The 13,610-nt window shown below is 41.9% G+C and overlaps 1 protein-coding gene across 22 annotated transcripts in view; it reads right to left on the bottom strand.

Annotated features, from left to right (window-relative positions):
* The window catches only part of ZNF23 (zinc finger protein 23), a 34,340-nt gene that overhangs the window by 14,329 nt on the left and 6,401 nt on the right, over nt 1-13,610 (bottom strand). For 11 of the 22 annotated variants that reach the window (XM_040443019.1, XM_040443029.1, XM_040443033.1 and 8 more), the window contains exon 1: nt 767-1,288. The exons of 2 other annotated variants lie outside the window; for them this stretch is intronic. The gene's annotated coding sequence lies outside the window, so the exon portion shown is untranslated. 9 more of the 22 variants (XM_040443024.1, XM_040443030.1, XM_040443036.1 and 6 more) reach the window with 7 other exon arrangements.

Here is a 13,610-nt window from a genome sequence, read left to right as displayed (position 1 = left end):
ATAAATCAGAAACTAAGGAGAATGGTTGCCTCAAATATGGGTAGGAAGTGAAAGGAGCCTGTGATGCAAACAGGCTGGAAGGAAATAGGGTAGATGAGATTGGCAGGGGAAAGGAGGGCGTGACAGGCTTCTCTGAGTGTGCCTTTTTGTTCTGACACTCATAACCATAGTAATGTTTCACATATCCAAATATACAGACATTAAGCCAACCAACCAGGATGGGATAGGGTGGTGAGCCAAAAAGGAATACAAACAACAGCAAATGAGCCTAACTATACTACAATTGACTAACATAACCACACTGAAGTGGTGGGAAAGAAAAGAACTAAATAACTTTGGAAAACAGTGTTTTAACTAGATACAAGGCTAAAAAAACCTGCGCCCAAATGCTTCTTGAGGATACATGATTTATTTACTCATTTCATTCTTCCCTATTTGGCAATTAAAACCTATTAAGGCCATAAATTTTCCTTTGCATACACTACGAGCCACATTCCAGAGATATATACATATATATATATATAGATAGATACATATATATAGATATATAGATATATACATATATGTGTGTGTGTGTGTGTAATTTCTCGTGTTAATTACTATAATTTAGTGTAGTATAGTGTTTTCGTAAAATTGCTTCTCATGAAGGTATGAATGAGGAATTCTGGGGCTATTTTATGTGTATTCTAGAACTTCGCAAATAAGTGATTATAAATCATCCCCAGATCATTGTCATCCCAACGGCCCAGGAGTAGGGCCAAGTTACCTTTTGGAACGCACAGCTCCAGGAGACAGTGCCCTTCAAAAGCCGGGCTGGTTCTGCTCCCCGGTGTCTGGGAGGGCTCTGCTTTTTCTGCGCTCTCACTGAACTCTGATTCACGACCCTATGTTAGTTAGGAGTCAGGAGGCATACGGTCCATACTTGAAATGCATATAGCTAAGAGCCCCTGTACGACTTCAACATGTTAAAACACTAGTGATATCACCTCAAGCCGCTTCACTCCTGCCAATATTCCACCCCCTGGCTGCTCCGACATATCTTCCCAAAAGGTCAGTAGTATCTTCCCCGAACAAAATGCTAAATGCTCGGGGCTCCGAGGTTGTGACGGTAATCCGGCTTCGCCTTCCACGGGATGGAACGTATTCGGCCACCAAGTCCAAAGTGGGAGTCGAGGAGGGGCGGAGGAGGACCGCGGGCCGCCGTTCTACCCACTCCTGCAAGGGCGGGAGACCCATCCCCACAGCACCCACAGCTACCCGCCGGGGCACCGCCCCCGCCGCCTGCAGCCCCACACTCACCTCGCAGCAGGCGACTTCGTGGCGCGGCAGGAAGTGCGTCACCAGGCCGCGGCCGAGCCTCTCTAGGAGCAGCGTTGCTACCAGTGGGTAGCACTCTGGCCCCGCCTCTGCGCTCTGAGTCTCGGTGTCGGAGGCTCCTGCGCTCTATGCTCAGGTCCTGCAGGTCTGAGCAGCAGGGCAGTTGTTCCTCGAGGTGGGCTGGGGAAGAGTCGGGAGCCGGCAATGACGCCGGGGATCTGTATCTTAGTAAAGCTCCCGGTTCTACCGGATTCAGGAGTTTCCGGACTGGGCCAGTGGATCAATCACACGCCGACAGACCTTAAGGCAGCCTTTTTGTAACAAATATTTCCTAGTGACTGCTTTATTCTCCTGTCGTGAAACTTACGATCATGACTTAGAAGATCATAGGTAATATAAACAACCTACATTTTAAAAATTAATATTATGCTTTAATAGAGGAGATAAAATACACCTTTCAATATGCAAATGTATGCTCGTGACTGCTATAGGAGACCTAATGAAGTGGTAGATAATTTGCCTTTTCACATGGAATGTGCCTGAACGCCAAAGCCATAATGCTGTCTGTCTTACGCTGCTGTTTCAAAAATCACAAGGTACGATCCAAAATGGTGAACACTTTTTGGTAAAGTTTAAGTGAAACAGTACAATCTTCTTTTGATTTTATAGGTATAGTAATTATATTTCTGGAGAATCAACGTATGTTAATTAAAACTGTGTAGAAATCGTTGTGTTTAGGGGAACCTGGGTGGTTCAGTCGGTTAAGCCTCTGACTTTGGCTCAGGTCAGGATCTTGCGGGTCACTGGCAGTGCCGAGCCTGCTTGGGATCCTCTCTCACACTGTCTCTGTCTCTCTCTCTCTCTGCCCCTCCCCCACTTGTGCACGTGCACACTCGCTCGCGCTCTCTCTCTCTCAATCTGTCTCTCAAAATAAATGAATTAACTTAAAAAAATTAGTTGTGTCTAGCTGAAAACACTTTCTAGACTCAGGTCATTTATAAAGTTTTTACCTACATGAATGTCCTGAAAGTATGTGAAAACTATGTCAAATAAGTGGAACCCTTCTGTGCATTGCAGGATTCCTGGCTCTCCAGGCTCCCATCAAACACCACCAAACACTGTAACAAAAATACTCCGATAAAATTCCAAAATGGGAGGTGGGGAGAGGCGGGGAACAGCACTAAAAGCCACTGGATTGGACCATCCTTAGGTTCTGATCCCGCAATGCTACAGCACTGGAATGTGATTGGTGGTAGGCCCCACCCACCTCTCCAGCCTCTCACCACACCTATTCTTCCTCCTCTATCAACTTCAGCCCCACTTTCCGAACAGGGCTCCCTAAACCTAGAATACCCTTCCTACTCTCCAATCTTGACTATTCCTTGAAGTCTCTGCTCAAATCCCATTTCCCTTGGAAAGCAAGCCTTCCCTGAGCACCTAGAATAAGGCAGGCCCGCCAGTTATGTGCCATCACAGCACTCTGTATTTCTCCGTACTTGGCACATGTGTGCTTTTTTAATGATACCAATTTATTTAACTGTCTTCTCTGCTCACTCCAAGAAGCAAGGACTATATCTATCTTGTTCGACACCATTATCCTCAGCTAAAGCACAAGGCCTGGCACAAAGGAAGTATGCAACAAACATTTGTCATTGACATCGTCCAAAGGCTCCAACCCCAACTCCAGAGTAGAACCCTTCTTCATTTCTGTGCCACTAGAGGTGGGATATATATTATGCCTGGAATCATAACATTGACCAGGAGCCCTTCTCAGTTTTGCCTTGACCTTGATCATCACTGTTTTCCTAAAATGAGCACTTTCATGGCTTCTCTTGTTCAGATAGAAAAATGGTCCCAGGATTCAGCACAGTGATAGCTGGAGATTACATTGTTCTTGGCATTACATGGTTTGTTTGTTTTGTTTTTGTTGTTGTTTTCCTTTAGCAGACCTTTAGCTAGGACTGAGGGCTTGACTGAAGAAATAGGAAGGAATTAGTAGATCACAGTGTCACAGAAGTCCTGGGCCCAAATGTTAGATCATAAATCAGTCAGTCATCTTACAGATAAGAAAATAAGGCCTCCAAAGTAACCACGAAGCTCTGACTCCTAAGTGTATGAGGACAAGCACACACCAAGTTACAAAAGGCCTGAAGAAGCAGAGACCACTTGTTTGTTGATCTCTATTCTTCCCTTATATAGTAACGGAATCTATAGCAAGCCAAAGACAGTCCAGAAAAAATAACACGTTTTCTGGCTCTCTTTAAATCCAAGCGTGACAACACGACCAACTTCTGATAAACAGACTATAAGCAAAGGTGATGCCATGCCCTTAAATAGAAGGAACATGCATTTCCTGTCCCAGTATCCATCTGCTAGGTGGAACGCTGACAAGGGGGTGAGCATCTTGAACCATGTGAATGAGGATGTGGCTCCTAGGGTTGACATAGCTGCTGGGTGGTATCATAAAGCTGCTGTACCAGCCCTAGACTGCTTAACTTAATATGATACATAAGTGAGAAATAAGTTTTCATCATGTTTAACCACACTGATTTGGGTTCTTCAAATCAATACCCACAGCCATAGCCTTACCAATACCCCTAGGAATAAGGGATGATGGAAAAATCATACATACTTAAAAACAAACTTAAAAATTTAGGCTGGTTCTCATATTTCGCTGCTCTGGAAGGCTGGGCTTGCAGCCATGTTTCCCTCTGCTCGGTTCTAAGTATCCTCTGCCCCTTCAGTCCCAGGGCCTCCCTAAAACCTTTCTTCCCTTGCCCACCAGGAGAAACTGACAAATTTTCTCATGTTAAAAAAATATTTTTTGGTGTTTCTAGTCTTAAGATTACATAGTAAAGGTTGTTCTACCTGCGTTTCCTCTTGAAAATTGTGGGAAAACAACAAAGTCTGGGGTTCATTTCAAGAGTTCAAGAATGTTTCAATATTATAAAAATTCTCTTTACTTATTATGAATTAACAAACCATTCAACCTCCTATGTGGAGAAATAGGGCAGGAAGAGGTCTTATTCAAAAAAGCAACAAAGAAACCAAAAAGAACTTAAGGATAAACTTAATAATAAATGTTTAAGACACAGACGAAGAAAAATTTAAATACTCAGGGACTAAACCAACAAAAACAACAACAATAAAAACTTGTATAAATGAAAAAGCAAAGGTAATTTTTCAAAGAAAGGGCATTCATCTTGACTTGACCTGTAAGTCCAATTTCAAACTATTTTGAAAAAAAAAAGAAGAGGGGCGCCTGGGTGGCGCAGTCGGTTAAGCGTCCGACTTCAGCCAGGTCACGATCTCGCGGTCCCTGAGTTCGAGCCCCGCGTCAGGCTCTGGGCTGATGGCTTGGAGCCTGTTTCCGGTTCTGTGTCTCCCTCTCTCTCTGCCCCTCCCCCGTTCATGCTCTGTCTCTCTCTGTCCCAAAAAATAAAATAAAAAGCGTTGAAAAAAAAAATTAAAAAAAAAAAAAAAAGAAGAAAGTGGAAGGAATTGTCCTACACAAATAAAACGACAATAGGATTTGCTTGGGATCTTGTGAAGATGATTCTAAGGTTTATCTAGGGCAAAAATGTTATATATTCACAAGATATTACTAAAACAAAAATGCAAAAGGACTGAATGTTAAAGATATACCAGACAAGTATTAAGCTAAAGTAAAAATACCATTAACTATATTAATATAGTAATGAGTTTAAGACAAAAAATGTTATCAGGCAAGGTTCCATTTAAGGCAATATAGTGAAAGATATAAACTAGTATCCAGAAATTTAGGATAAGATACAATTTATGACATCATTTTATACCTAGCTCACAGGAAAGTATACCCAGGTACCAAACCTGAACAAGAAACTAAAACCAATGAGTTTAGCTGCATTGAATGCTTTGGCCAACACAAGTAGAAACAGTGGAGATTTGAAGATCTTGATACCTGAGGAGGCTGAATCATAGTATTCAGGAGGCCACATGAAACAAGTAGGAATTAGGGCTTCTCACAAACACATACACCCACTAAAATGCCTGGACCCAGGAAAGGATAAATTAGGGGGGAAAAAATCTTCCCACTAGCAAAGAGAGATAACAAAGAAGTCCTTTTGTAGGTTTTAGAGTGGTAGTGGGGATGTCCCGTAAGAATTTAGAATTATAGTCTGTATTACTGAATACATAGTTTAATACTACCTACCTGGACCAGTAACTCATAATCTAAGAACTAGAAAACTGATGAAATAGTCATTATAGATTTTGGAGACAATGGCATTTATTTTTTTTTTTTTAATTTTTTTCAACGTTTTTTAATTTATTTTTGGGACAGAGAGAGACAGAGCATGAACGGGGGAGGGGCAGAGAGAGAGGGAGACACAGAATCGGAAACAGGCTCCAGGCTCCGAGCCATCAGCCCAGAGCCTGACGCGGGGCTCGAACTCACGGACCGCGAGATCGTGACCTGGCTGAAGTCGGACGCTTAACCGACTGCGCCACCCAGGCGCCCCGACAATGGCATTTAAAGGTTATTATAACTGCATCTGCAGATTGAAAAATTAAATAGAGACATGGAAAATAGAGAAATGTCCTAAGTCAGGGGGATCTGGGTTGACTCAGTTGGTTAAGTATCTGACTCTTGATTTCGGCTCAGGTCACAATCTCACAGTTTGTGAGTTTGAGCCCCACATCGGGCTCTGTGCTGACAGTGCAGAGCCTGCTTGGGATTCTCTGCCCCTTCCCCAAGTACGTACACACACACACACACACACACACTCTCTCTCTCTCTCTCTCTCTCTCAAAATAAATAAACTGAAAAAAAAAAAAAATACACTGGACCAGAGGGGCACCTGGGTGGCTCAGTTGGTTGAGCATCTGACTCCTGATTTTGGTTCAGGTCATAATCCCAGGGTTGTGGGACTGAGCCCTTCATCAGGCTCCATGTTTGGCATGCTTGGCTTAAGATTCTCTCTCTCCCTCTGCCCCTCTTCCCCCACACTCCTGCTCTCCCTCTCTCTCTCGCTCAAATAAATTTTTAAAAATACACTAAACAGGGGGCGCCTGAGTGGCTCAGTCGGTTAAGCGTCTGACTTCAGCTCAGGTCATGATCTCACGGTTTGGGTTTGAGCCCCGCGTTGGGCTCTGGGCTGACAGTTCAGAGCCTGGAGCCCGCTTCAGATTCTGTGTCTCCCTCTGTCTGCCCCTCCGCTGCTTGCACTCTGTCTGTCTCATTGTCTCAAAAATAAATAAACATTAAAAAAATTTTTTAGAAAATACACTGAACAGAATTGAGTAGATTAGATATGGGGGGTGGGGGGGAGGAAACACTTTTTATTTTTTTTTCTTTTTTCTTTTTTATTTATTTTTGGGACAGAGAGAGACAGAGCATGAACGGGGGAGGGGCAGAGAGAGAGGGAGACACAGAATCGGAAACAGGCTCCAGGCTCCGAGCCATCAGCCCAGAGCCTGACGCGGGGCTCGAACTCACGGACCGCGAGATCGTGACCTGGCTGAAGTCGGACGCTTAACCGACTGCGCCACCCAGGCGCCCCGAGGAAACACTTTTTAAAAAAACATAGTGAACTTGAAGTCATAGCAGTAAAAACTATCCAAAAAGAAACAGAGAAAGGGGTGCCTGGGTGGCTCAGTCAATTGAGCATCCAACTTTGGCTCAGGTCATGATTTTATGGTTCATGGGTTCCAGCCCTTCATCAGTCTCTGTGCTGACAGCTCAGAGCCTGGAGCCTGCTTCGGATTCTGTCTCCATCTCTCTTTCTGCCCTTCCCCTGCTCGTGCTCTCTCTCTCTCTCAAATATAAATAAACATTAAAAAGTTTAAAAAGGGAAAGAAAAAGACACAGAAAAGAAAATTAAAAATAAATGAACACTAACAAAACATATACAACACTTGAATATTGACAACCACAAAATGCTGATGAAAGAATCAAAGAAGATCTACACAAATGGGGATAAATATCAGGTTCACAGATAGGAAGATTTAGCATAAGAAAGATGTGAGCTCTCCCCAAATTGATATACAGGTTTAATGCAACTCTTATCAAAATTCCAGCAGACTTTTTGAAGATATAAACAAGATTATTTTTAAATCCATATGGAAAGGCAAAGGATCTAGAATGAATAAGACAGCTTGAAAAAAGGAGAGTAACATGGGAAGAATTGGTCTATCCAATTTTAAGTCTTATATAGCTATAACAATCAAGACTGTGTTATTGGCAGAGGAATATACAATAGATAGATCAATGGAAAAGAATGAAGAACCCAGAAATAGACTCATACAACTATGCTGAACTTACTATTTTTTGCAAAAGTGTATAAGCAATTCAATAAAGGAAAGATGGCTTTTTCAAAAAGCAGTGGTAGAGCAACTGGGCATCCATAGGGAAAAAATGAATCCCAACCTGAGTATCACAACTTATAAGCCCAAAATGGATCACAGATATTAATGTGAAAATGTAAATGTAAAATGTTTATAAACAAATGAAAGAAAATCTTTAGGGCCTGGGGCTAGGCAAAGAGTTCTTAGACCTAACACAAAATTTATTAGCTGTAAGAGGAAAAGTTCTAAATTAGACTTCATCAAAATTTTTAAAAAATTTTCTATGTAAAAGATCCTGTTAGGAGGATGAAAAGCTATTGAGTAGGAGAAAATACATGCAAACCACATATCCAAGAAGTACTAGCACATACCTGATAATATATTTCCGGAATATATAAAGAACTCTCAAAACTTAACAGTATAAAACAAACAATCCAATTAGAAAATGGGCAAAATATGTGAAAAGACACTTCACTGAAGATACACAGATGACAAATAAACAAAAGATGTTCAACATCATTAGCCATGAGGGAAATGCAAATTAAACCACAATACAATAAACATCTATCAGAATGACTGAAATAAAACAACAGTGACACCACCAAATGCCGCCAAGGATGCAGAGCAACTGAATCACTCATATGTTACTGGTGGAAATGTAAAATAAAATGGTGCAGTCACCCTGGAAAACAGTTTTTCAGTTTCTTATTTATTTATTTAGAGAGGGACAGACACAGTGTGAGTGGGGGAGGGGCAGAGAGAGAGAGGAGAGAGAGAATCCCAAGCAGGCTCTGCGCTGTCAGCACCCAGCCTGACACAGGGCTCAAACCCACAAAGCCGTGAGATCATCACCTGAACCAAAACCAAGAGTCAGACAGTTAACTGCCTGAGCCACCCAGGCACCCACAGTTTGCCAGTTTCTTAGGAAACTATAAACATGCAGTTATCATATGACCCAGCAACTGTCCTTCTGGGCATTTATTCAAGACAACTGAAAACTTAGGGCACTTGGGTGTTTCAGTCGGTTAAGCGTCTGACTCTTGGTTTTGGCTCAGGTCATGATCTCACAGTTTCCTGGGTTTGAGCCCTGTGTCAGGCTCTGTGCTAGCAGTGCAGAGGCTGCTTGGGAGTCTCTCTCTCTGCCCCTTCTCTGCTCATGCTGTCTCTGTCTCTCTCTCAAAAAAAAAAAAAAAAAAAAAGACAACTGAAAACTTTCTTTCACACAAAAAACTGTATACAAATGTCCATCTATAGCAGCTCTATTCATAATAGCCAAAAACGAGAGATGGCTCAGCTGTCCTTCAATAGGTGAGTAGTTCAAGAAACTGTGGAGTATCTATACTATGGAATATATTCAGCAATAAAAAGGAACAGATTATTGATACATGTAGCAAAAATCTCAATGCATCTCCAGAGAATTACTCTGAGCAAAAAGGCCAATCTCAAAATGTTATATACTGTCTGGTAACATTTACATAACATTCTTAAAGTGATTTTTAAAAATGAAATAGAGAATAAGTTAGTGGCTTCCAGGAATAAGAGAGAGGGTTGTAAGTGGCTCTAGAAAGGCAAAATGAGAGATCCCTGTGAATATGGAAGTGTGTAGTATGTTGAGTTTTACCCATGTCAGTATCCTGATTGTTGTGTTACCTTTGGAGGAAACTGCGTAAAAGATACATAGGATCTCTCAATATTATTTCTTACAACTGCATGTCAGTCTACAATCATCTCAAAATTAAAAGTTTAAATAATAAATGAACAGATAATTCGTGAGCTGTGGGACAATTTCAAGCAACCTTAAAAGATTGAGAGGAGTAATGGAAGTACATTTTTATAAGGTTTTTATACTGTACATGAAGTGCTATAATATTAAAGGCAGAGTGTGCTAAGGTTATATAGTCTAAATCCTAGAAGAACCCTAAAACAAAAACTATTATAGCTAAACATCCACAAAAGGAGATAAAATGAAATCATAAAAATTATATTGATCCAAAAAAAGGCAGGAAGGGGTGGTGAGGAAGAACTATAGGACAAATAGAAAACAAATATGAAGATGATAGGCTTAAACCTAATATTAATTAATAAGTATATTAAATACAAGTGATTAAATATTTCAGTTAAAAAACAAAAGATCACACATGATGGTGGTGGTGGTGGTGATGATAAAAAAGCAGAGACTACGTCTATAGCCAAACCAGGTACTTCTGGTTCCTTAAGGTAGTTTTCCTTGAATTATCTCGTTTGGCTATATTACAAACCACATTGGATAATAGCAAACTGCTAAAACCCCAATGTCCTTTATATTCAGGTTATTTGAAAATGCAATATAGATGGTGGGCAGGAAATGAAAAAGAAACAAATACGTTTGTTATGTGTCATCAAGTGCACTAACTTCACACTGCCTAGTCAGTAAGTTCAAAACACCAGCCAGCTTTTGAGGCACTGTGACTTAGTAGGAATCATATTGAGGAGTTCTGGCTCCTTCCCTGACTAGCAATGAAACACTGGGCAATCACTTCATTTTTCTGAAACTCCATTCATCTGAAAAATGGGGTAATAGCACATAGTTGTTGTAAATACTATATGCTGTTTCACTTAAAGTACATACAATACAGGCATTGCTCAATTAATGTTAACTTCTTTCCTCTTCCACTTTATTTGTGGATCTCAGTAATAGCCAACCAGGGGTGCCTGGGTGGCTCAGTTGGTTGAGCGTCAGTCTTCACCTCGGCTCAAGTCACGATCTCATGGTTTGTGAGATCGAGACCCATATCGGGATCTACACTGACAGTGTGGAGCCTGCTTGGGATTCTCTTTCTCCCTCTCTCTGCCCCTCCCCTGATTGTGCTCTCTCGCTCTCAAAATAAATAGAGTTTAAAAAAATGAGTAATAGCCAAACAAAGATACCAGGTCCCACTTTCTGGACCTGTAAATGTTACTTTAAATGGCAGTTTTTGCCATCAAAAAGAATGAAATCTTGCCATTTGCAACAACATGGATGGAGCTAGAGTATATTATAAACAAAATAAGTCAGTAAGACACAAATACCATACGATTTCACTCGTGGAATTTAAGAAACAAAACAGATGAACATAGGAGAAGGGAAAAAAAAAGAGAGAGAGAGAGGGAAGCAAACCGTAAGAGATTCTTAACTATACAGAACAAACTGAGGGTTGCTGGAGGAAAGGTGGGGAGGGGAGGGGCTGAACTGGTGATGGGTATTAAGGGCACTTGTAGTGATAAGCACTGGGTGTTTAAGTGATGAATCACTGAATTCTGCTGAAGCCAACATTACATTATATGTTAACTAACTAGAATTTAAAATGAAAACTTAAAATATTTGAGGGGTGCCTGGGTAGCTCAGTTGGTTAAGGGTCCAACTTCAACACAGGTCATGATCTCGTGGTCTGTGAGTTTGAGCCTGGCATCAGGCTCTCTCCTGACAGCTCAGAGCCTGGAGCCTGGTTCGAATTCTGTGTCTCCCCATCTCTCTGCCCCTCCCCTGCTCATGCTCTGTCTCCCTCTCTCTGTCTCAAAAATAAATAAACATTATGGGGCAGCTGGGTGACTCATTCAGCTAAGCATCAGACTTTGCCTCAAGTCATGATCTCACGTGTTCGTTGGTTCAAGCCCTGCATCGGGCTCTGTGCTGACAGCTCAGAGCCTGAAGCCTGCTTCAGATTCTATGTCTCCCTTTCTCTCTGCTCCTCCCCCACTCACACTCTTGTGTCTCTCTCACTCTCAAAAATAAACATTAAATTAAAAACAATAAACATTAGGGGCGCCTGGGTGGCTCAGTCGGTTAAGCAGCCAACTTCGGCTCAGGTCATGATCTCGTGGTCCCTGAGTTCGAGCCCCGCGTTGGGCTCTGTGCTGACAGCTCAGAGCCTGGAGCCTGTTTCAGATTCTGTGTCTCCCTCTCTCTGACCCTCCCCCGTTCATGCTCTGTCTCTCTCTGTCTCAAAAATAAATGCTAAAAAAAAATTTTTTTTAAATAAAAACAATAAACATTAAAAATTATTTTAATAAAAAAAAAATTAGAAACAAAAATACACTTTAAAAATATAAAATACAGGGGTGCCTGGGTGGCTTAGTCAGTTAAGCATCAGACTTCGGCTCAGGTCATAATCTCACAGTTCGTGAGTTCGAGCCCCATGTCAGGCTCTGTGCTGACAGCTCAGAGCCTGGAGCCTGCTTCAGATTGTGTCTCCCTCTCTCTCTGCCCCTCCCCTGCTCATGCTCTATTTCTCTCTCTCTCTCTCCCTCAAAAGCAAATATTAAAAAAAAAATACAAATCTGAGAATTACATTTTTTTTAAAAGGCAGTTTTTACTGGTGTCATTTGGATTACCTGGGTGGGTCCTAAATGCCACAAGAGAAGCCAATGGAGATTAGACACACAGAGGTAAGACAGAAGCAGAGATTGGAGTGATGTGGCTACAAGCTAAGGAATGCTGGCAGCCACCAAAAGCTGGAAGAGACAAGGCACAGACTCGTCCCAGAGGCTCCCCAGGGAGTACAGCCTTTCCAACACCCTGACTCCAACCCAAGAAAACAGATTTCAGACTTCTGGCCTCCAAAACTCAGTTTCTTTTGTTTTATGCCACTAAATTTGTGGTATTTTGTCACAGCGATAGGAAACTAATACACTAACCATAACTAATTCAAAGGCAGTTACTCAGCTGGAGAAGGCTTTCTGATAACGGCACTGGGGTCAGGGACCATGGATGCAAACTACTTGATAATTAAGTACACAAAGATGAAAATGACTAATCACTAAGGCTTTCACCACATCTCAAGCCTGAAAACACCTCAGAGGAGCCAGCTCATTCAGGTACATGACAGAAAATATCCATTTTCCAATGGCGTTTCAGAGGGTTGAGGGACCTAAGAGCCAGGTCCTCTGCCTCCTGGGTATGCCATATTGAGACTATCTGTACTACACGTCTTACTGTTCTAGCTCAATCTATGCTTTCCCTCACTGTGTGAAGTCAGGCACAGGCCTCCTGATCTTGTTCCTGATATGCTCTTCCATCTCTAAGGAGTCCATCACTCTCCTCAAATAACCCGTCTTCTGGTACTGACCTTAACTCGGATCTCTATAGGAGAATACTGGGATAGCTAGGACACAGGTGCACTCTGAAACCAGACTGACTGCCCATGTCTGAAGCCCTACTCTGCTACCTCTGTGTCCTTGGGTGGCCTAATCAGTCTTTTCCTCAACTGCAACATGGAGCTAATTACAACACCCACTTGAGAGAATCGTTTAAGTGTGTGCAGTGACTAGGAAAGTGCCTGGCATAGGATGAGTGCCAAGGGTATTATTGCTGTGATATCATTTACTTAAGGGCAGCTGTGGCTCACATGGCAGCATGTGAAACCAAGTCCCAAAGCCTGTTTACTCTCACCAGTTTTATTCTGAGTGACTTTTAAATTATCTGCTCTCAAAATGATCCCCCTAGAAATAACTGAAATGCCTAGCAACAGTAGGCAATAATCGTGGTATGTTCAAGTAACAGAAAACCATGCAGCATTGAGAATGGATCTATACTGATGACTCCATTCATGTAAAAAATTGTGATGGTAGAAATCAGAAAAGAGGTTACTATGAGAGAGAAGTAATGACTAGAATGGGGTGCAAGGAGACACCAGGTCCTGGTATGTACTTTCCTGATTATAAGGCTATGCTCTTTATAACATTTTAAGTTGTACAACTATGATTTGTGCATTTTCCTGTATGTATATTATACCTCAATTCTTAAGTTAAGCGATCCCCCAGCCTATTACCCACTGGTCATTGCAAGGACATGATACAACTGCTCATTAAACTGCTGGCAAATAAGGAAGAGATGGTGAAGCCACCAGGTGCTGGATTTCAGGGAACAGGTAGTCTGGAATATGGCAGGGTGACTGCCACGATGGTTGGCAGCAAAAGGGCACTAGACAAAAGAGGGTGCAGACTACATTCAT

The sequence above is a fragment of the Herpailurus yagouaroundi genome, unplaced genomic scaffold (genome assembly GCF_014898765.1).
Source record: "Herpailurus yagouaroundi ecotype Mexico unplaced genomic scaffold, PumYag 190, whole genome shotgun sequence".
NCBI lineage: Eukaryota > Metazoa > Chordata > Mammalia > Carnivora > Felidae > Herpailurus > Herpailurus yagouaroundi.
This window is presented reverse-complemented; position numbering and strand designations above follow the sequence as displayed.